Source organism: Hibiscus syriacus, unplaced genomic scaffold (assembly GCF_006381635.1).
Source record: "Hibiscus syriacus cultivar Baekdansim isolate YM2019G1 unplaced genomic scaffold, ASM638163v2 tig00001713_pilon, whole genome shotgun sequence".
NCBI lineage: Eukaryota > Viridiplantae > Streptophyta > Magnoliopsida > Malvales > Malvaceae > Hibiscus > Hibiscus syriacus.
The window spans coordinates 487,255-513,065 of record NW_024061883.1 but is presented as its reverse complement, the minus strand read 5'-3'; the positions used below and the strand labels follow the sequence as shown (position 1 = coordinate 513,065).

The following is a 25,811-nucleotide window of genomic DNA, read 5'->3' as shown; positions in this document are numbered from 1 at the left end:
AAGGTGCAAAGATTTGAATTTGCAAAGGATTTAGTATTTAACTTTGCAATGGAGTTGTGATTTACAACGATCGGCTTCAATGATTCGATTTTGTAAGGGCTATAGGGGCTACAAAGCAATTAGAGATTTTATGGTATTACAAATTTAACAGAGAAATAGAGAGAATCGAATTCTTAGATAAGTGGTTGCCATTGTTGTTGTCGACGGCCATCTTCCCATTCTTGTACTCTGTTGTGGAAGGAGAAGGGGAAAAGGAGAAGGGGAATGGTTGAATTTTTTTTTAGAAAAAAGTTTTTTTTTAAATAATATATTTATTTCAAAAAATCAGAAAAATGTTTAAATTTTTTTATATGTGACATGTATTATATAATGATCAAATTTAATAATCGATACAATCCAAACATATAAAATATTACGTTAGACGTCCAAATTTTATAAAACTTCAAATAGGTGTCAATTGAGAGTTATTTTGACAATGATGTTAATTCGACGACAGATGATTGTATATAGTGGTTAGTCATCAATATAATCACGTGTGCAAACACGTGGTTTTACTAGTGACCGTCTTATGTGCAAACACGTGGTTTTACTAGTGACCGTCTATAAGATGTCCCGTAGAGACTGTAGATGATAGACACGTATTTGTTGGTGGACGTTCGCGAGGTACCCTCGCATATGTAGTAATTCGCCTATTCGAGAGTTCGCAAGAATGCAAGTTCATAGATAGTACAAATATATATTCACTTAATTTAATATAAATATAAAACTAAACATATATATAAATGAAATAAATAAATTCAAATATTAAATTAACTGCATATAAACGTTTAATTCGACGATGTAAGGTCTTTATTTTATAAATATATCATAAAAAGTAAGAGAAATATCAATTTGGTTATTTTGATTTTCAATTAAGAACGAATTTAGTTCAGTTATAAAATCGATTTGATTTTTCAATTTTAAAGGTTATTAATATATAAAAAATAAATTGATAAAATAGATAATACCATGTAATCATCCACTACTAATAAAAAAAATTAAACAGATTGAATACACACCGATGAGAAAACGAAAACAAACAGTAATAGTTATACTACAGTAGAAAGCAACAATTAATGAGAGGTTTATCAGAATACAAGCATTCAGCATTTCTACGACAAAAATGCTTAAACTTTGTGGGCATAAATTATCTCCCTTCTTTTAAAACAATATACATAAATTTTGGAACCAAATTTATAACAAACAAAAACCCTCACAATTTCTCTATTCAATAATTTCTGATTACCAATAGAAATATGCAGCTAACAGGCATCACAGCAAATAAGTTTCATTAATTATACCTGGTACTGTTCCTCCTGCCCCAGAACTTTTTCACCTTGTCAAATGCACCTTCTTCGCTTCCAAGTTTATTCAATACCACTTTCGTTTCCCGCAACCTCCCCGCATAATCTTTCTTCCATGTTTCGAACATCTGCTTCAATCTTCGAAGTTCGCGATCCGGATTCAGGCTTGCATCTACCTGCCCTGATTTTACCTCCACCAAGAACTTTGCATCGTCGCCGAAAACTTGACTCCTCTGCTCGAATTCCTCTGCTAACCGGCTTATAACGCTCAAACCTGCACTCATTGGTCTCAACCCGTTGCTCACGGGGACCTTAACGTTACTTCCTGCATCCCAGCAGTAATCTCTGTCATCACTTGTGTTGACCGATGCATCTGAACTTCTCTGCGACTCGTCGACTGCTAGGCTCTTCTTTGCAATGGAGAGACTGGACTGTAGCGACCTCATTTGTTTCTGCCACACTTCTTCCATGGACTTCATTTTTAGCTCATATTCAGACCAACGGCTTTCGTATTGTAGGAGCCTCTGGTGGAGGATGTCATTCTCCTCTTCTTTCTCCCTCAGAGCAGCCTCAGCTTTAAGAACGTGTCGCTGTAGTTCAGCAAGAAATGATGACTTGACCAGCACTTCATCTGATTCACTCGCCTGCATTAGTATTTATAGTGTCTCAACTCTCAAATGCATACAATAAGAGGATGAATGCACATATCTTCTAAGAAAAAGTCGAAATTAATTAAAAACAATTGATCCTAAATAGTAAGGTCTGGACTAGAATAGCAATCAGAACCATACTGAAAATTTAATCTGCAAAACAGTTAAAAGAAAGGAATCAACTTAAAAATAGGATCATAGAACTTATTGACAGATTGGTCTGCAAACGGTTTGGAAGAATTATTTTTCGTGTTCTTTTGAAATAATAGCCAATGTTTTCTGAGAATTGTGACCGAACTGCATAATGAACTAAGAAAAAATCCGAAAAAATGGGAGACAAAAAGATTGGAGGGGCTTGAGATACGATGCCAATTTCGGGAAGTGTTGGCATTTAATGCTCCCAAGAATAAGTAGTAAACTACTGACTACGATCTAAGATGCATATCAAAAGAAAAAGAAAACACTATTTAGCATCGCTCCCCAGAGAATGCTATTTGATAAATGGTAAGAAGGAATTACACAAAAATCAGACCATAAGTAAATTTTATGAGTTAAGCACAATAAGATGATCATTGTACCTTAGGGACCCCAGACTTGAATCCAATATCTCCAGAACATCTTCTGACCAAACAGCCACGAATAGCTTCAGCATAGAGCACATGATTAAATTATGCATGCTATTTCAATGGCATGATTTTTAAATGCCGACTGTACCGAAGAAAATGTCTAACCTAAACCTGCTTTGTATATTTCTACAATATCTTTCTAGTTTTCACAGCCAAAACCAAATTTATCAAATTCACTTATGGACTGCTTTCAGTTTCATACAATGTTTAATGTTTTCCAGCAATCCCTTTTTAACCATCTCATGAATTAGAGAAGGGCACTTTGATGTACAATAATATATACTTAAACAATAAACAAAATCAAAATGCATACCTGATTGTATCACAATCGATGCATCACTAATGTTATTGAATGTTCTCTTAGCATTTCTTCCTTTTATCTGCTTTTGAATAATAACAGCAGCTCTATGTATCCGCAGTAAAACAGCATATTCTTTCCTGGTTTTCTCTCCTCTGACAACTGTAGCAAGAGATATAAGAAAATCAAGTTTTGACAATTTCTTATTTTGCATAAATATAATTTATATCAATAAAAACAGAAAATGGGAATACATGATTGTAGGGTGGTAATTCCTCTTTGAAGCTCCTTAAAGTGGCAGCGAGCTCGGTACCCTCTAAAGCAGCTTTGAACACGTAAAATACCATGAAGAGTATTATTTCTTGTATCCTCAAGAACCCCAATCTGCATGAATAATATTATTTCAATTCATCAAGATAAGAAGAAAAATTTTAAAAAGTTTTTAATGTTTTAACTATCAAAGAGCTACACCAACAAGCATTTATGGCAATGTTTCCAGGCAAAATTCTTTTATTGTACCTGTCCAGTACGGAAAAACAATTTTGTGTAGCCAACTTGATACATCTCAGGCAAAATGTTAAATTGATGAAGAATTGCAACTGAAACACTAAGTGGTTCTTGCGCGGCAGCATTTTCCACTAGAAGGAAACCATACCTGAGGAAAGGTGCATAACAAACCAGCATCACCAATCAAAAACAGCCGAAATCCAAAAGAAAAATATGGAAAAGAATCATATGCTTAACAATCATCATTAAACTCTCAAACCTTGTCTAAAATACTGAAACAAAAGAAAAGTAAATGGTACTGCCTTCGGCAAAAAGAAAATGATTTCCTCTTCTATACCTTCTGGCAAACTTCTGGTGGGACATTCTAGTAGGAAAGCCAGACCGTGATATACGAACAACCTCTAGGACTCCACAACATCTCAATTGCTGCAAACAAGTCCTTGTTCATATGATCCAGGAGACTTAAAGTTGTTGGGCTTTATACAACGGATGAAATGTGGAGTGGTGCTCTCTAGACGTTGCATTAGTTGGAAGAGTTGACCCTGTATTGCGGAAAGTAAAATAAGGAGAGGAATAGAGGCTAAATTAACCATTAACCGCAATATTCAAACAGCAAGAGTTTACAACTATATACACTATAAAATTTTTCTTAGGATGGATATCTAACTTCTTTCACACAGAACAACATTCTACATTCACAAAGGGATTGAACTCTTTTATATGCCAAACATGTAAAAATGCTAAATCAATATTTCATCTGGAATATAGGTTCACTATAAAATAATACAGAAACGGTAATCTAAGAAGGATGGGAACCTACACAATTTTTCATATTAAAAACCTCCCTAATCAGTAGGATCGTCATGCCTCCTGTCCATGGATGAAAGATATAGGAAAAAGAAAAGTACATATGCCAAAAGCAATTAAATTAGTCTTTCTATGACTGAGAAAAATGAGATTTAGGAGATTCATGTGTTATTTGAAAAAGGTTTTAGATGAAACACAATAAAAGGTGGATCTTGAGATTTAAATATAGACCAACAAAACAGATGCAAGAATCACATTTGAGACAATGGATAGCCCATCCCAAATTGATCAAGATTTCATTCCATGCAGCCTAGAAAATTGAGACAAGAAATAAAAGAGGACCAAAGGAACTCATGATAAGATAAACAGTGGACAATTTTGACTTAAGATGTGCATGAGCCTATAGCAAGAAGCAACAACATTCGCAAAAGCATCAAACTGTCATAAAATGTCAAGTATTGGATTGGTATAAACAAGGATAAGGAGATCAAAACTATTTGTTGTACATTTTATAGAAAGAATGAAAAAAATATATACAAATCATTGGCACATATAAAGAATGAAAAAAAAAATATACAAATCATTGGCACATATAGACTAGTGCGTCTAATTCAACAGAAACTTCTTCCACATATTCATGCTCATCATGAAGATTGATCATACTGAAAGAAATGAACACTTGAAATTTGGAAAGAACTTCACCTTAAATTTAGTTGCAACACTCAACTTTTGAGAATCTGCACCTCCAGCCTTATGTAAAGGACCAACTACAGGCTTTTCAGATTGGTTAAGCATATTTGATGCAAATACTTGAGGAAGCCGACCTGAACTCGAAGACAGTAGTTGAATTGAATCCAGGTGCAGTAAGTCTCTGTTCTTCTCTAAAAATCCAGTTGTGTCATACGTAACCTGCATTGGGACCAAGATGAATTGACAAATTAGGCCAACGTTATCATATCAGTTATCATAATTATGATAATCACTATGTTAAAACACATGGAGGAAAATATAGTAAAAGCTATAAGTGACACATCTTTTATTCACCACCAATATGTTGAACAATGAATAACTAGTATGAGACAGAGGCAAGTACCTTCGAAACACAAAAGAGGGGCAATAAAATTGACAACCAACGAAAATAATACCTCTCCAGCAAAATGAGAGACGGTGAAAGCCTTCTCTCGCTCTCCCCTAAAACAAGGATTTGAATTCAGATGCTGCTTGAGCTTGCTGGCAAAGGTATAGTCTGTGCCATTAGGAAAAGTGGACTCCTCATTTAACAAAGACAATAATCCCAAAGGTTTCTGCATCAAATTTAAAACATAAGATTGGAAGAAACGTGTTTTATAAATTGATGCTGCAAAGAATAAATGATATTAGTTCTAGAAGCAAGCATCAATATTTCAGACATGATGATGAACAACAAGATCAGACTAGCACTAAAGTAGGATAACCTCCACAAGACCTTAAGGTTAGACCTTGGTACAAAGTACTTCACTATTTCCTAAGCCATACCCATGCAAGAAAAGCACTAAAATGAACCCCTTACCTTTTCAAAAAGACGAAGACAATCTTGGTTATCATCAAAATCAACTTTTGTCCAATCAATTCCATCTTGAATATATTCCTAAAAGGGAAAAAGTATTAGTCATTGTGAAATTAACAGGTCCTTTATGGATTAAATCGCATTAATACCCTAAATAAACTAAATGTCCAGTGCAAAATCAAAGCAATGTATTATCATCTTTTGTAAAAAGATTAATTCAAGAGTGTTTCTACAGAAATCCAATCTTTCTGCATTCTTCTGCATTAGTTCATGGAGAAAGTTAATGCATGCCCTCAATTTGACTGCATTCTTCAACATCATTAATTATGTAAAAAAGTAGTTTCAACCATCATCGCTGAAGATTCAAAGATTCATTACTAGTTTACAAAACACTTCCATGCAAATGAATGTGCAAAAGAAAACTATAATATTTGTTATTACTTCATACTAATTCATTATCCTTTCTAGTCGTTGTTCCACATTATTAACCAGTACAAAACACTGAACTGAAATGGTTGAAGAAATCTATTAAGCTTCAGTCAGGTTCTAAATGAAAACAATTCAGATCAATCAACTAAACTCATAATCTAATCGTATGAAACATAAAACAGAAGCTACCTCCTGCTCCAACTTGAATAAATGGCGATTAAAATGCTGCTGCAATCTCTCATTTGCATAATTAATGCAGAACTGCTCAAAACTATTCCTCTGTAAAGAAGAAAAATGTTGATTGGGTAACAAAAGAAATTCTCAATTGGATGTACAAGGAGTCATATAGACATACGGAGAGAATAAAAGCATTATTAAATCATACATTAAATGATTCAAAACCATAAATATCAAGAATGCTGATAGATCTGCCTGTTAGCCTCTTGCCAACAGCAAGTGATTTGTTAATTTGCTCTACCAGCCACTCAAACAAACAAGCATAAATTGATTTAGCCAAGGCATCTCTTGTCTCAATCGCCTGAAAATGAAAGAATAATTTTATTATGAATCTCAACGTCTTAATATTAGAATATGAATAAATTCACTTCAACTGTAAAAGGTTAGATTCTAGGACAATCATCAGTCAGAGAGGTCCATAAACAATGGTGGACATAATAAGTTTTGATACTTAATCAAGAAATAGAAACAAGCAGTTTAGAAACTTTGCGAAGCTACTGTGTCATGCATGAGGCACAAAGCTAAACAAATAACAAGAGAATTAAAGAGAGTAAAATCTTGAAATTATAGATGTCATGCTTGGTTTTTAAGGGCAAAAGGTCCCTGGAGCCTAGGCGCAAGGTGCAAGGCGCAGGCACGCACCTTTCGTATGTGAGGCACACCTTTTGTACTATTTGATATAAATCAAACTAATAATTTGACAACACACAAATACTTAGTAGGGCAAACATAACTACACAAACTTAAATTTCTTAGAGAGAATAACAATTTTTTGACTTCTGAAATCACTCAATGGTTTTTTTATAATAAGTGAAGTCCTTGTTAAAAAACCCCTTCATGATTAATGGAGCTCGTAGAGAAGCTCCTTAATCAGCGGAAGGAGGAAAAGAGTGCCTTAGAATTCATGAATAATATAAAGGATACATAAAGTTTAAAAACATCAAGAATAACCCCCTTACAAAACAACCTGAAAACCAAAAAACAAATACCCGTAACATCAACACTCTACTTAGCCTATTCCAGCCTTAGCTAAGCCATCTGCCTCTATATTAGCTGTCCTAGCAACTCATCTAATTACACCCTCCAAATCTTAAAGCCTATCAACAATATCCTTGACAATTATAACATACACATCAGGACATTATTCAACATTCTTAACCCATTCCACTGTCACCTTACTATCACTTTCAATTATCAACCGACCCTTAATACACCCTCGAAAAGAATCAAAGAAAGATAATCCCTTCTGAACAGCCTTTAGCTCCATCAAAGTAGGTGAACCCAGGCCAGAAGCCTCATGGAAAGAACCTATAATAGAACCTGCATCGTCTCTTAAAATACCACCTATTCCACTTCTCTTCCAGTCACCGCTGGTTGCTACATCCACATTCAATTTTATGAATCCCTTAGGAGGAGGGGACCAATCTCCCTGCCAATGAAAGTGTTGATGCCTTCCATCCGACAAGCTTCTTGTAGAAGTTTTGAACAACCGGATCCCAAAGGGCTGAGGAATTTCTGTTTGCACCAAGAGGAAGCCCAAGGTAATCTGAAGGAAAACATCCAATTGAACAACCAATAGCCCTCGCCCACTCCTCGACCTCCTCTTCAATAGTATTAGTGCCAAATAATCTGCTTTTCTTTAGGTTCAGTTGAAGGCCAGACATGACTTCAAAAACTCTTAGAACCCTCTTAACATTTAATATCTGCATCTTCGAGGCACCACAGAAAATGATGAGATCATCTACAAATTGTAGATGAGATAAGTCAAAAGAACCCTCATTCCTACCAATTACCAACCCCTCAGAAACCGCCTTAAGAAGCAATAAGTTGAGAAGTTCCCCAACTAAGTTAGATTTTGGTTCAATAAAAATTATACTTATAGTTTAAGGACTAAATTAGATATTAGTTTTTTATGTTATGCCAGATCATCAATTTAGTTGGGTTAATGGAAGAGTGACTATTTTATAATTTATTGATAATTATAATGATTGTAGTGTAATATTTAAAACGTTCATGACCAAATGAACACCTATTAAACTGGTAGTGACTGTAAGTAGTTTACCCTTAAAAGTCGGTACAAAGAAAGTGATAAATCCTAGCCTGTGATTACTAGCCACCACCAAGATTCAACCTAATTTAAAACAGAGCTCTCTCTTTTCTGTTCTTTAAAGCAGTTGTTTCTCCTTCTATGACTGTTAGCCTAGTCATTCTTTAGTGTTGTTTCCATATTGTTTTCATCTTCTCTATTGTGTTCTTAATTTATTTAATCTTTTTTTGTGTTTTTTTCTCTCTTTTCAATTCTCGTATCTTCCTTTCCTTACCCTCTATCCACCTTTTCTCCCACATAACTTTTGTGGTGACCCCTCCTTCCTCCCCTTCTCCCACCAAACTAGAGAAAGCATATTGGGGATTATGTTTGGTGATTGAATAGTATCGTGAGTGAGCTTTTTTCTAGTTGGGTTTTTTTAATATTAAAATATTATATTTTATTAAAATATTAATATTTAAAAAAAACCGAAAGTCATAGAGGCACAGCGCCTGGCGCCTAAAGCACGTCTCTTATAACTCGCCTCACCCCAGGCATGCGCCATCTTCAGTGCCTGCCTGTGCCTTGCGCCTAGGCATGCCCGAGGTACACCTTTTAAAACCAAGATGTCGTACTAATTTATGTAAAACATATAGAGTACTACTTCAAACCCAAAGATGTTATACATGTAAGTTCAGCCATATTTTGTTCTCTAATTTGATTCTTCAAAGCATGGCAGAGCAGTCATATCCCTATTGATTTCCAAATGGAGAGAGATGTGGATATAAGGTAGAATAGAATGAAGCCAATACTTGAGACCAAACAGGCCAACAAACAGACCATGATGGAGAGAAAAGGATGTCACAGAAATGTTACTGAAAATTTAGACGGGGAATTCTAGATCTGAAGAACTCTTCTCTCACATGCTCTAAGCAAACTGAAATAGAATGCCTACACTTTTTGTGAACTATTAGACAAATTATAGCATAGTACTTGTATAGAAAACAATTCTTAGTTTATTACCTGTGATAGTGTTAGCTTTTGGACGATATTATCATTACCAACTCGCATTTTGCGAGTTGATAAAACCAGACTAAGATCTGCAATGTCACATCCAATCAACTTGGCAACATTGATTAAACCTGAAAAGCAATATTGAGTGATTAGATCAAGACCGATAAAAAGCGATATGAATAAAATAATGAAGACATTTATAAGCAAAAACAAGTGACAGACAAACACAACTGCCTAATACAAATAGAAACAAATAAAAAAGAGAAAATCTAGTATACAGGACATTAAACTTGACCCTGCCACAAATTACTGCCATAAAAAATAAAATAAAGATCTAAAATCACTAAAAAAAGTGCAACCGGGGTGTAAACAAGTCATCTATCTTCGCAATGTACTTGGTTAAGCTCGAAAAACAATAGAACTCGACTCCGTCATTGAAGTGTCAAGCTTGAGGTCAAGTGGCTTGAAATATTAAACAAACCAAATTTGAATATCTTAATGTTTGACATGAGTAGCAGACGAGCCTAATTGAGCTTTCTCATATTTTTTAGTATTGAATGGATTAAGAATCTAGTTTCGTGCCCGGCTTTATACGACACCGTGGATAGGGATATAGTTGATAGAGTTTTGGAGAGGGGAGTTATTCTCCATGTTATTTCTAGGTCTGTTAATGCAGAGGCAGATAGCTTAGCCAAAGCTGGAAATGGTTGATCCCTGGTTATCTATTGTTAGGATGAGGTTTCTGTTGGGGTCTGTTTTGTTCAGACATCAGGGAGGTTCCTATTGTACACAAGCACCTTACTTTTCTATATTTTAATAAAACTTGAGGTACTCTTTTCCTCCTTCAGCTGTTTGCTGCAATACCCTTGGTATCTCGGCAATTATGAAGGGGGGTTTTAATGAGACCTCCAATTCTTATCAGAAAAAAATAAAGTATTGAGAAATCTCAATTCAAACTCGAACTCGAGATCAAACATAAATAATCAAAAGTCAAGCATGTATCAAGCTTTCAATATTACACCAAATTAAACTTGATTCCACTCAAGTTGAACCTCAAATTTCTTTGAGGCACACTCAAGCTCAAGCATATTATAGATTGAGCTTGCCTTTGCTCAATTACACCCCTAGGTTAATAAACAAATTGGACTCAAACTATTGTTCAAGCATCCAACCTAAAACTAATTGGCAATAAAAACTTAAAAATAAGGCCAAAGCAAAGGCAAAACTTTAGTTTGAATTCTCCTGTGCCTCTATTCATTTTTCCCTCTCCAAGTCAATTTTCAGAAAGAAGAGTGAGATAGGTGGTTAAGGTGAAGGCTATATGGTTGAATTTTCAATCATCTATGAAGGGTCATGAGGTATAATATAAAAATAGAATTTAAAAACATGAATCCAGTTCAGGCAATAAGAGTCTTTCAAATTGGTTTACAGAAATTTCTTACTTTCATCCTCCACTGCTTCAACATGGTTTTCATTATCAATCATAGTGAATGACACATTTCCCAGCCACAGTACTACAGCAAGCATTGCAAATACACTCTCTTGGTCTTCTTTGCTAACATGGACAGCATCCAAAGCTTCCTAGAATAGTACACAAAACCGCAAATGCCACTTTCTCAATTATAAAGCATTAATCGTGACAAACATAAATGGATCAAAGAGATAATATTCACGGTAAATAAGCAAGTACCTGAACTATGCGAAATTGTTCAGCATCGTCAACCCCGGTAATAGAATAGCAATTACTCTGCTTCAAATATTTATACTCGTCCACATCCTTCAAATTTATCTTCTCTGTAGGCCAAAATTTTTTTTTTTTGATAGGAATAGGAGGTCTCATTAAAAACCTCCCTCTTAGAGGATCTTACCCATAAGGTAAGACCCAACTAGCGGAAGGAGGAAAAGAGTACCTCAATTTATTAATGAAAGCCAAGTTACATAAGACTTAAAAACACTTTTACAAACAACATAAGACTTCACACACTCCTCTAGCTTCTAAGCTCAGAAACAGACACCAACTGAAACAGACAAAAAAAAAAAAAAAAAAATCACCCGATCCCCTCTTTTGCTAGCTTGTCAGCCTCGCAATTACAAGACCTTGGAATCCACCTGACAATAAAATTTCTAAAAGAAACAATAGATACAATTTCCTTAACAAAATTCGAAAGGGAAATAGGAACCAAAGCTTGATCTTTGATCCAATCCACGACCAGCTTGCAATCACATTCAATAATGAGTCTGCCCTTCAACAACCATTCTGAAGAAAAAGAAATCAATGCCTCTTCTTACAGCTTTCAATTCTGCTAATAGGGATAAGAAGGACCAACATTTTCTGAAAAAGAGATGAGTGTAACCCGATTCCAATCCCTGAGAAGACCCCTATTCCAGCCACTCTCCCAACTCTACTACAAGCCCCATCCACATTGAATTTAAAAAAATCAACTGGAGGAGGAATCCACCCGCACCCTGATCTGTGAAGTTCCTTAGGGGCAGAGATACTATCTGCCAAGGAAGGATCACCAATTAAAGAATCCACCTTAATATAGGAAAGAGGATATTTTGCTAGAAACCATCTTGCTAGCCTTAAGCGAACAGTGAAAAACAGTGAAAGCTTGTCCAGTTTACCATTATCAAAGATAATTTCATTTCTGATTCTCCAAATTGACCATAGCACTACACCCGGAATAAACTTCCAAATAACCGAAGAAGGCCTCAAATCAGACCAAGAACTAAGTAAGGAAGGAGGGTCAAGTGGAAAAGCTAAACAATACCCCAATAACAAATTAATTTATTCCACAGTCCCACGAAACCTGACAGAACAAAAAAAGATGCTGGACAGATTCTTCACATAGATTGCAAAAAGGGCAGAGAGTATCCTCCCCTAAAGTAACCCCCCTTTTCATCAATTCCATTCTAACAGCAACTTTTGATGAGATAGCTGCCAAAGGAAAGTCTCCACTCTAGGAGGGACTAATCCCAGCCAAACACAGTTTCTCCACTGAAATGTATCCTCATAAACAGAGTCTAGAGATTTCCTGCACTCTTTGACAGAAAACAGCCCGTCCCCCAAGCCATCCCACAGCAGGCAATCCTCCAAAGATTCAATCAGTTTAATGTCTTTAAGGCTGTTCAATAATTCAACCAACTGCAACACTTCCCAATCACAAAGATTCCTCCTTGTTTTAATATTCCACTCCCATCCATTCAAATCAAAACTACCAAAAGCAGCCACATTGCCACCTTGTTAGTAGAAAGTGCAAAAATCCTAGGAAAAAGTATTTTTAATGGACAATCCCCAAGCCAAGTATCCTTCCAAAAAGAGACAGATTCTCCATTCCCTATTTGAATTTTTGCATGAGATCTAAGGCACCCTCCAATGAAGTCATTCTTTGAGAAGTTATTGACAATTCCCCTCCAAATCCACGAGTCTTTATGAGATAGGGCCTTAGTGATATCCAAGGAATGACAACTCACATTATGTTTACAACAAAAGAATTTCTTCCATATCGAGTCTTTCTCATTTGCAAACTTCCATACCCACTTCCCCAACAACGCTCGATTGGTAAGATTCAAATCAACAACTCCTAAACCTCCACCACTCAACGGCTTACAAATCTTTTTCCAACTAACCCAATGCATTTCTTTTTCTCACCCCTCCACCCCAAAGAAAATTCGACATCAAAGAATTTAACTGTTGAGAAATAGTAGATGGCATCTTGAAAATAGATAGGTAAAAAATGGGTAAAGATGAAAGTACCGACTTTATAAGCACCAATCTGCCAGCCATGGATAAAGATGAAGCTTTCCACCCCACCAATTTTCTACTAAAGTTCTCTATGACCGGCTCCCACAACTTCTCTGAATTCTTTTTTGCCCCCAAAGGGAGGCCTAAATAAACTGTCGGGAAAGAGCCAATAGAACAGCCAATATCCCTCGCCCATTCTTCAAGTAAGTCATTCTCCATATTAATACCATAAAGTTTACTTTGGCTAAATTGAGATGGAGCCCCGTCATTAGGCCAAAATCCTCAAAACTCTTCTAACATTCTTGATCTGGGTAATAGAGGCTCGACAGAATATAATTAAATCGTCCGCAAACTGAAGGTGTGATAAATTAAAGGAGTTTTGATCATTGCCGAACGAAAACCCTTGAAACAGACCCAAAACCACTGCTTTTGAAAGCATCTTGTGAAGCAATTCCCCAACAACATTGAACAGAATAGGAGAGAGGCTACATCCTTGCCTTAATCCTTTATCAATAAGAAATTCTTCTGTAGGGGACCCATTGACTAGGACCGATATAGAAGCTGTGGAAATACATTGTGTGATCCAAGAACACCACTATCACCAAAACCCATCTCTTTCAATAATCTTATAACAATCTGCCATTCCACTGTGTCATACGCTCTGCTGAAGTCTACTTTAAAGACAACCCCTTTAAGCCTTGTTTCCTCCAACTGTCAATTCCTTCATTGGCCACACAACACATTCCAACAATTGTCTCCCCGGAATAAATGCAAACTGATTAGGACTGATAATATCTTTGACACAAGAAATAAGTCTCTTTGAAAGCACTTTGATAGAATTTTATATAGGCTGCCCACAAGACTAATGGGTCTATAGTCTTCTATACTCTCCGGATTACCTTTCTTTGGGATCAAGGTAATAAAAGCGTGGTTAACCCCGTGTACCCACTCCTTTCCTTCAAAGAAATCTGAAACAAACTCCATAATCTGCTCCTTCAAATGATTCCAGTATTTCTTATAAAAACCCATGGTAAAACCATCCGGACCGGGAGCTTTAGCACTATCAGAAGAAGAAATTGCATTCCACACTTCTTGCTCTGTAAATTCCTCCTCCAGATAAATCCTTTGAACTGCTGATATTTTCATAAAATCAAAATCTAGACCCTCAACCTCAAAAGCCGCTTTGTGTTGTATGCAGTCCTGAAAAACTCATAAACATGTTTTTTATCTTAACTGGATCCGAAATTACCACCCCTTCAATTTTCAGAGAATGAATAGTGTTAACACTATTTCTTTCATAGCAGTAAGGTGAAAAAACCTCGTATTTTTGTCTCCGTTTTTGATCCATCTATTTCTTGAATTCTGCCACCAAATGCTTTCTTCGATCCTTAACAATCTCCACAGCTCATTTTGAATTCAATCAACTGATCCCATTCCCCTTAGATAACATTCCACCTTGTGACTTTAAATCCAATTCATTTATTTTAACTTCAAGCAGCGAAATGGAGTCTGCCAGCCCTAAATGACTGCTGCCAGGCCAATTCTGATCTTCTTCTTCGCGTTTTGTAACAACCTGAAAATCCCCCTCTATTCCTCTTCTTCTCATCAACCACACAACCTTCAACCAAATCATCAAACCCTTTCTCCTCTAACAGAAAATTAAATAGCCTAAAGGGTTTGGGGCCCCAGTTGTGACTAACATCCTCCAGCAAGACCGGATTATGATCTGAAATTGATTTGGTAAAAGGCATTGTGAAATCCTAGGAAAGCTGTTCAAAAATCTGCCACAAATTAGAATCGATCTAGTCTAACCCATGTTGACAACTCTCTATTACTGCACCAGGTGAAAGTTCCTCTGACATAGGCAGATCCATAAGGTTAGCTTGTTGTATAAATGATCTAAGAGTTTCAATAGCATGCCAATTTTGTGATCTCCCTTGCTTTCTTCCGGAACAAGATACACATTGAAATCACCCCCAATACAAACTGGCAAATTCGTCAATTAACATAACTCAGCAGCTCCCCAAAGAATTCCTCCTTATCAGCTTCAATAACAGGTCCATAGACATTAATGAAGACAAACTCCTTTTGGCCATTCAAAAAATTCCCCACTAATGCTATAAACCTACTATGAACATGTTGGATAGTGACATTGAAAACGTTTTCATTCCACATACTAATCAAACCACCCTTAGACCCCTGTGCAGGAGAAACCACCACTCCCTTCAGCAAATTTCCTCCAATCCTCCTTAAGATCGACGCATGACACTGGTCAAGTTTAGATTCTTGAATAAAAATCATAACAGGTTTTAACTTCTTAACTTGCCTTGCCACTGCTAAAGATTTTTCCTTCCTCCCTAAACCTCTAATGTTCCAAGTAAGGATACTAAATTTCTGCTATACTGACTTCAAAACCAAACACCAAAATATACCCTGCAAACCAGCATATCACCCTTCCCTTCCTACCTCCAAACCCTTTTCAAGACTCACAATTTTATCAATAAAAGCCTTCCTCCCTTCCTTAAAAGAAATACCTAACATCTGACACACTTCCCATGTGGCCATTGCTTCCTCTACCAGCTTCGAGAAAAGAGATGAAGAAGCAGTAGAAATATTCACCATTTCCAAAGCTTCACTGATTAGAGCTCTTCTCTTCCTTCTTTTATTAAATCGAGACCCTGAAGCAGTGTAAGGAGCTGCTGCCAGACTCTCTGAATGATTACTGCCAATTAATGGGACATTCGGAGTCTTCGGAACATCTAATGAACAATTGATATCCTCTTCCTGACCAATTCCCCTATATTCTGAAAAATTCTGCTGAAAATATCTGCTTTCATTTGCCTTCTGCCTTGATTCAGATTAACCTCTGAACAAAATAATTCTGTTTCGTTATTTGCATCTAACCAAATTCGTCTATTTCTTGACCTTCTATAGACTCTAGCATATCGACCTTTCTCTTACCACGGGTGCACTTCTAATTGACAGACAAGCATAATTTGAATGTCCTTTTCCAACTTTTAGAGCTCTTCATAAATCTCCATTATTATCCTCCTGCATGAAACTTCCTTCTGCTATCTTACCACGAGCAGAAATTCATCACCCTGGCCTTCCCCATTATCCTCTTCTGGAATATTGCAACTATCATCCTCCATTAAATCATAAAGAGACTGGAACTTATTTTGTTTATCCAGCCCATCCCACTTAATTTTAACAGCAGGCCCAGCAGGAATTATTTTAGAGACTGGAGAAGATGATTCCCCATTAGAATCAGATTGGGCTGGATGTAACTGATCCACTTCCTTTCGCAGCCTAGCCCCGCAAAATCTCTATAGGAATTAGACTCAAATTCAAATTCAAAATTTTCTGACAACCCATTAATGATAGGTTTCGTGTGGGACTTATGTTTCAGAGATTGTTCCCCGCCACCTTTTAACCTCCCACTTTCTTGACCCTGCTGTAACCACGTGTCCACCTTTGACCCTACTTCCTCTGCTGACTTCTCCCACTTGTCTTCCTTCTCTGAGTTGACTCCTTCATCCTCCTTCGAAAAATCATCACTACTCCCATCATCAAAATACTTCTGCAGCTCCTCTCCGATTCCAGCTTGGAAATTGTTGCACTTCTGTCCCGTATTGATTATGACTTTAAAAGATCTTCCATATGACCCTACATAAGTATATTCGGGTATATCAAAAGGACTTGCTACCCTTAACAGTAATCTCGCTGAAGAAAGATCATCTCTATTCTTTGTCTCCTCCATGATACTCACAAGCTCTCCCCACATTCCTGCAAGTTTCTCCAGAAAAGGTGCAGACCAACTAAGAAATGGTAGCCCCACCAACTCTACCAAGCAGTACGCCAGTGGAACTCCTTCTTCGTTTAACAATGGAGATAACCACTTAAACCAGAGGAACAACTTCTCTCTACTGTACGACCAAGCCTTTAAGAAATCTTCATTAGAACTGAATATAACGATACAAGCATTCTTAACATAACCCCAGCTTACTATTTTGACCTCATAACCCTCCTTCGCCAGGGCCTTTTTCACCATATCAGACTGACGGGGATATTTCAAAACCCCTGTTAAAGAATTCTTCACCCAACTTGAATCTTCAGAAGGAATGTGCATATCCCATACGTTCCTTAGCCCATTTGCTTTCAAATTTTGTCCTCCCTTAATTCCCGCTCTATCGTGCTCCGCTCTTACCTCCACATTCACCACCTCCTTATACGTTCTGCCATCCCTCGGGCTGCTCGGCTTTCCCATTACCACCTGCTGCCTACCTTCCTCCCCTCGCACATGCTTGTTGCCTTTCACCTGGAACTTTTTGTCATCAGTTGCTCTTCTCCTTTCCTTCTGATACTTTGCAACCCCCACTGAGACTCTCTTCCCATCTATCAGCGTTCCATTGATGTTCTGAATCGCTCTTCTACAACCTTCCTCCATCGCATATTGCACAAAGGCAAACGTTGATGACTTATAATTTGGTTTCACCATAAAACTTGGAATATAGACCCTTAAAACACGACCATAAATATCGAAGATCTCTCTTAACTCTCTTCTAGTAACTCTCTTACTAAGATTGTCTACGAAAACAGTCCATTCTTTATCGGAAGAAGAACGACCTGTCACCCGCTCTCTACTTCTCTCTCTACCTTTCTCACTCATGTTTTTTCTCTGTAGGCCAAAATTGAATGAACAAAGGCAAAGAACATAACTTAATAAGAAGATAGAACATGATTCTTCAACTATAAGATTATTCCAAAAAACTAACAGCATAAAAAGGAATGCAACAACTAAACTAGTTATCTCATGGATGCTTTTCAAATACCACTGTAGGTTATGCGATAAGGCTTGTTAGTTAGTATTTTAATATAACACAAACTCTTAAAAAATTAGATAGATAAGGATAACTACTAGGTAGTTTATGTCTAATGGAAAACTTACTCCTAACTTTTCCTATAAAGGAAAGATGTATTTTCAACGTTCATAATATAAAATAAAAGAGTTCTTTTTCTTCTCCACTATGTTGTTTACTCTTTATCAACATGGTATCAATTAGGTGACCGATCCTTCTCCCTTAACCCTAACCGATTTTTTTTACCCTAAATCTAGCCATCGATCATGAATTCCGCCTCTTCTTCATCGAAGGTCACTTCAGAAATCCTCGTTAATTCGCCCAATTCGAACCTTTCTGATGTTTCTTCAACCTCTATCACCTGTCACCGATTGAATGGTGATATTTATATCCCTTGGTCCCAATCTGTCCGCCTTTATATAACGGTCGACGCAAACAACAATATTTTGGAGACCACACCAGTTCCTGCTGTGACGGATCCTAAATATTCAACCTGGCTAAGTGAGAATACCATGATTATGTCATGGCTCATCAATTCCATGATTCCTCTATGGGGGGAAACTTTATGCTATACGAAACAACGGCTGAAATTTGTAGTGCGGCAAAGGTGATGTACTCGACAAATGTTCATGCTGTACAAACTTTCTTCTTGAGATTACTCGGTCTCTACTTTTTTCCACAAATGTTCTTAACTATTTTTGGGGGAAGCCCTTTTAACTGTCACTTATTTGATTAATCGTCTCCCTAGTAAACTATTACAATTTAAGTGTCCGAGAGATGTTTTTCTTCAGTTTTTTCCCAATTTTAAACCGATGACTTCATTGTTACCCCTTAGAGTTTTGGTTGTACTGTGTTCGTTCATAACAATATTCCTTTCAGGTCCAAACTAGATCCTCGAGCATTTCGGTGTGTGTTTCTGGGTTATTCATCAACTCAAAAGGGCTTTCAGTGTTATTAAAGAAATTCTTTATTACTATGGACGTTACTTTCTTTGAAAAAACACCTTTTTCCCTTAAAACTGCTATTCAGGGGGAGTCATTTAATGAATATCAGTTTGTTGACTCACAACAATTGTCACTTGATTTGCAGCCAACTCTTTTTGATCAACCAGCACCGTCAAACCAGTTAAACCAGTCAACCCAGTCGAATAAGCCTACAAAATTGCTCTAGCCATACCAAACAACACTATTGAACCCAAAAAATGTATCATTGCCAAACCAGCCCATCGAAAACATATTTACCCCGGCATGATCAACATATCACCTCACCTCAAATACCTCAATCCCAATTGTAGATTTACGACGATAAAAACCAATTTCTAAATCAATCCCTTAACCTAATCCCGAGTCTCCGCAGCATGGACACTGTCATGAACAGGAACCGAACGAGAATCCTTTGGAGAATGAAGAAGGTAAACAGAGTTCTTCCACTGAATTAAATGCTTTAATTGATGATAATGATTTGTCGATTGCTCAAAGGAAAGGAGTAAGAAAATGCAGAAATTATCCAATCGAGAGATTTGTTGCGTATGGAAAGCTAACGCCTTGTTTTAAGAACTTTACAGCAAGTGTAGATAGCATTACTGTTCCAGATACGATGGAAGAAGCATTGAAAGATCCCAAGTGGAAAAAGGCAGTATAAGAGGAGTTAAAAGCACTGGAAAACAACAATACTTGGATTATAGTTGATCTTCCGAAAGATAAAAAACCAGTCGGCTGTAAATGGGTATTCACGGTAAAATAGAAAGCTGATGGTAGCATTGAAAGATATAAGGCGAGATTAGTGGCGAAAGGATTCACTCAATCTTTTGGAGTTGATTATCATGAAACGTTTGCTCCGTAGCAAAACTAAAACACTATGAGAGTGTTACTGTCATTAGCAGTCAATGAGAATTGGGTGCTTAATCGGTTGGACATCAAAAATGCATTTCTAAACAGAAACTTTAAGGAGGAAGTATATATGCGAATTCCACCGGGTGTGAAGAGTAATACAGGAAAAGCATGTAGATTACTAAAGTCCTTGTATGGACTTAAGCAATCTCCAAGAGCCCGGTTTGACAGATTTACAAAGGTGATTATTCAAGATGGTTACACGCAATGTCAGTCGGATCACACTTTATTTGTCAAAACAGCTTCAAAAAACAAAAAAGGCAATTTTGATTGTCTATGTGGATGATATCATTCTAACAGATGATGATTGTATGGAGATAGAAAGATTGAAAAAGCTACTGGCGAAAGAGTTTGAAACCAAAGACTTGGAAACTTTACGGTATTTCTTAGGCATGGAGGCTGCAAGGTCAAAATAAGGAATAGTGATCAATCAAAGGAAATATATTCTTGATCTACTATCAGAAACTGGAATGAAGGGATGTAAGCCGGCAGAAATTCTCATGGAAGTAAATCTTAAGCTAAGGAGAGAAGAATTAGGAAGTCCCGTGAACAAAGAACAGTATCAAAGGCTAGTAGGTAAACTAATTTATTTATCACTTACTAGACCTGATATTGTGTTTCCTAACAGTATAGTGAGTCAATATATGAATGATCCAAGAGAATAACATTTAGAAACTGTGAATAGAATTCTAAGATACTTGAAAATGACACCAGGACATGAGTTACTTTTTAGAAAGTGTGATGATAGAACAGTAAGAATTTTTTCGGATTCAAGTTGGGCAGGTGAATTAATGGATAGAAGATCTACCAACTGGTTATTGTTCATTTGTTTGGGGAAATCTGGTTACTTGGAGAAGTAAAAAACAAGCGGTGGTGTCTCGAAATAGTGCAGAAGCAGAATTTAGAGCAATGGCACTTGGAATTTGCGAAGGAATTTGGCTTCAAAGAATGTTAACTGAGTTGGAGTTATGTGCCAACAAATGGTTTGAACTTCAAAGTGAAAGTAAATCTGCAATAAGTATTGCAAAGAATCTAGTTCATCATGACCGAACGAAGCATGTGGAGATTGACAGACATTTCATCTCTGTAAAGGTGAATGGTGGAACGGTGAAGCTCAATTATGTTTCAACGAAGAATCAGTTAGCAGATATTCTCACCAAAACACTTCCAAGAATTACCTTTGATGAGATTATATCCAAGTTGGGTCTTTTCAACATTTACTCCCCAACTTGAGGGGGAGTGTAGGTTATGCGATAAGGCTTGTTAGTTAGTATTTTAATATAACACTAACTCTTAGAAAGCTAGATAGATAAGGATAACTACTAGGTAGTTTATTTCTAAAAGAAAACTTACTCCTAACTTTTCCTATAAAGGAAAGATGTATTTTCACCGTTCATAGTATATAAAATAAAAGAGTTCTTTTTTCTTCTCCACTATGTTGTTTACTTTTTATCAACAACCACATTTAGGAGAGTTAAAATACACATTTTCAGGTCTTCGTAGTGGAAACCTCTAATTTGCTACTGAATAAAACAGCACACCCTAAGACAATCTCGAAGATGACTATAATCATAAGCAACCGAGCAATAAACTTGAGAATTGAGTCCCTAGTTGTTTCCAAGAGGAAGCATACTAGACTAAAGAAAGATAACGATAGCAACAAACTTGCCTCGGAGAGCACGAGGAGCACCAGCACAAAGCTGATAAAATATATGGTAAGACCTTTCTCCCCCTGCACATTGGACCACTCTGGACTGTTCATATAACAGATTAAATCAGCAACACATATTTCAGAAAAATAATAGATCCAATGGAACCTATTAACAAGGTGGTGTAAAAATTACCTTCTCTAGTAGAACTGCCATGTGAAGAACAAATCCAAACTTGATGTTAGCCCCTCATTTCAGGAAGGAAAAATAATTATGCTTAAACAAATGAATATCATCTCAGAATCTAGTAGCGCCTTACAGGTTTGAATCTTGGCTCCAGATATTTTTCCAGATTCACTAAATGGATTTCAATCAACTTTCCCTGAAAAATATTAACCAAAATATTAGTAGCTGAAATCTAATCAAATTTCAGTAAATTTGATACTATGCAAATTGGTAAACCAAGTTAAACTTCGATAGCCATGAAAGAAAATGGAACTTACAAAGCGGCTTGAGTTGTCATTTCTTAACGTTTTTGCATTCCCAAATGCTTCTAGGATAGGATTGGTCTTCAATATTTCGTACTCTATTCCACTTCCACCACCAAGAACTGCCAAATATTGCATTGCTATCTTTGCTGTCTCAGTTTTACCTGCTCCACTCTCACCACTACAAGTAAATAGCAACACAACCATTACATGCACGTACACGTGATAAAAACCAAACAAAAGCTATAAGAAATACCTAAAATGTGCTCTGTGATAATGATCAGATATTTCATAATACAAATTATTAAAAGTGGAATTTAATCTTATGAAATTTAAGGCTTTACAATTTACATTCCACATAACGTATTTTCCAAACTGAATAAAGTAACACAGAAACCAAAAAGACATGCAAATCAAAGAACAAAATATTACACATGCACAGACAAAAAAAATTGGCTATACAGAGATAAGTTGGATTAATCTATAGTAGGAAAAATGATGAGAATCTCCTTGAAAATTGCAAAAGGGAGAAAAAGAGGAAAGATCCAAAATTTACCTAGCATGGTTAAATGCAACTGTACAAAAGATACTTTAAAAATTCACGCACAAACTTAGACATGCTAAACATAGAAAGAGTCAAAACTCAAAAAGCCGACTTTAATAGGAAACAAAGATAGAGATAATTCTTCAATAACTGTGCTCCATTTTTCAACTTAATTGTATCCTAACTCAATAGAAGTATTTGTTACAAAAAGATTTGCATGCATGTTTCAACAGGTCCTGAAGTCACAGCATCTGAAAAGCAAGGAACTGTTTAAAGTATTTGATCCTTATAACCAAAGAAAGCAGAGATAAATAACAAAGTATATTTATAGCCAAAGGAGAAACTGATTACTTCTATAGGAACACTATTGTATTTTTCATTCCACACTTATCAACAGAATGTGTTACTAGTTTTCCATTATCAAAAATAACAAATAAGGCAGCTGTATAGGATGCGCAAAAATAAAACTGGTGGAATCCATGTAAAATATAATAACAGAGAAAGGAAAAAAGGAGAAACAATACCAACCTTATGATGATAGATTGATTAACTTCATCTGCCAAAAAACAAAGAACCGTATTAAAACCATAAACTCTGATAATAACAAAGTTGATAAAAATAAAAATCAAATCTGACAACTATAAGAAACTGAAAGTACCTCGTGTCATTTCCCGGATGGCTGTGTCTGCAATTGCATAGACATGTGGACTCTCAATGGATTTATTCTTGTATGCTTCAATGTAATCATTGCCATATAACAGAACTTTCTTAAAAGGATTGATGGCAACCAAAACTGGTCCTGCTTTTGTCTAGATTGAGTATGATTATAACAACAGTGTTAGAGGAACACTTACCTTTAGGTGCAGATTAAAATGGATGTAAAACAAGTTGAGCTCTTACATATATCATATCTTGATTGTATCTATATCGGAGATTGAACAACACTGATGGCTCATTTAAGTAACTAAGTTGCATGAGGTCATCCACGCCATCAAGGATATCAGGATTTGCAGGTATCAAACTATCAGAGTTCACCTTTAAAACCTACAAATGGAATACAAGTAAATGCATATCTACTTAATGTAGGAACTCATACTCCATGCTTTCTTAATATAAGCTTACTTTCCCAGCAGGAAGTGAAATAACAGACTCCATTCCTGAAGTCGACATTATTCTCCCCAGCTCCCAATTCCCATTTGGAAGTTGAAACCAAGACTGAACCTTCTGAAACAGCAAGATTAAGTAATTCAACAGTTCAGCATGAGATTTAACATAAACACAGAAAAGAGTAGATCCTGTCAAAGCCAAAAGGGATAACCTAATACTATAAAACCAATAGCCATAAGTTACCTTTTTTGTAGCATAAGAAGTTATGTCACTCCACCTGTGTCCATTGCTAGATTTTGATACTGAAGGAAATGGTGCAGTTGTGGAGTCCAAGTCCTCATCGCCAACAGAAGGACTGTTTTCAGCCAGCTTAACATTCCCACTATATGGTGAATCCTCATTTCCCTGTTCAGTATCAGCAACACCATTTCCAACTCTTTCAACAACCTTGACCCCTGAATCACCATTTTTTCCAGGGGAACTCAAGTTGGTTACACCATCCGTTTCCAAATTTATATCAGCATATCCAACGACATCAGAAGTCGGAGAACCCATGAACCTAAAATCAACAGGCAAAGATTTAGTAAACCGGTGAGAAGGAGGAACCCCGGTTTTCTGAGACATCTTCTCCTAAGTGATTCACAACGCTGAGGTATGAGCTTTAAGAGGAAGAAAAAGGCTTGAGATTAAAAAGGTAAACTTCTTTTCAATTTTCAGCAGAAGTTTTTATCTAGCTTTAATACAAGACCCCACTTGAAGACTTATCCAGGCAATGCAAATGGCGGGGACCATTGTTTAAGATAAAGACCCTAGTGCTCTTCAATCCTAAGTCACCATTAACAAGCTCAAAGCTTATAAGATGGTGAAACCTTCAAGTACCACAGCTGGAATTTATTTTAAACAAACGGTTGGAAACATCGCAAACTCATAAAAGCCTTGCACAGTTGAGTCATATCTAATATCAAAATAAATCCCTTCAAATATTATACCAAATCTTCAAGCTTTATGTAATTTCACCATGCCTTTTCATATCATTTGGTTGCTCAAAAAATATAAAAAAAAAACTTAAATTGTAAGGAAATAGATAATTAATGACCATTTCAAAGCCGTATTAAATAATTGCAGAATTAGAAACATTTCTTCATTTCTCTAAAACGGACAATTAATAAGCCTTAAAAAAGCCAAACGACATGCCAAATCTAACAGGATCCAAGCAAGCAAGAAAATAGAAAATAAACAGCAGAAAAAAATTAAAAGCAGGGATATCAAAGTTTTCTTCCCTTACCTGAAAAGAAACGACAATGTATACTTAAAATTCGAAGTGGCTAATTCAAAGCACCGATCGATCTCAAAACCCTAGAAAACGCTCCACATTCCAAGTAATTAACATTACAAACGAAGAAATAGAAAGTGTTATCTTTTTTTAAAATTAAAGCCTTAAAAAGAAGTTCGGTGTATATACTCTAACAATAGAGTAGAAGGACAGTGTGAGGTATGTTTGGTTTCTGAGAAAATGCAGAGAAAATAAAAATAAAAATAAAAATAAAATATGAAGACAGAGAAGGATGCAGCTTTCCCAGTCGCTTCTGCTTTTTTTCCCCTCTGCTTCACAGTTCACACCTTAATGAGAAAATCCTTTTTTTTATTTTTATTTGTTTAAAAAGATTATGCAACTTCCATTTTTAACTCAGTTTTCCCTCAAAACTTAAATGAAGATTTTTAACGTTTTACGAATTTCACATGAAAATACCATTTTGCCACTTATTTTCAAAATATAGTCGGCGGGGGATTTTTTCTTTTTCTTTTTTCTTTTTTACTAATCTTTATGTTAATTTGAGAAATCTCCGGTAAAATAAACAAGTATGGTCCCGACCTTCACGAAATTTTACATTTTTTTAATACATGTAAATATAAAGTAATATATGTTTAAAAATAATTTTTAATTGTTTAAAATTAAATGTTCATATCTCTAACACTTACTATATTTAAATCTGGAATCTCAAAATAGTATATATATACTATATACTATGATCATTTAACTATTTTA

General features: G+C 36.1%; 1 pseudogene; it reads right to left on the bottom strand.

The window, feature by feature from the left end:
• Positions 1–1,111: 1,111 nt before the first annotated feature.
• LOC120132088 lies at positions 1,112–24,654 on the bottom strand (annotated as a pseudogene).
• Between the last annotated feature and the right edge of the window lie 1,157 nt (positions 24,655–25,811).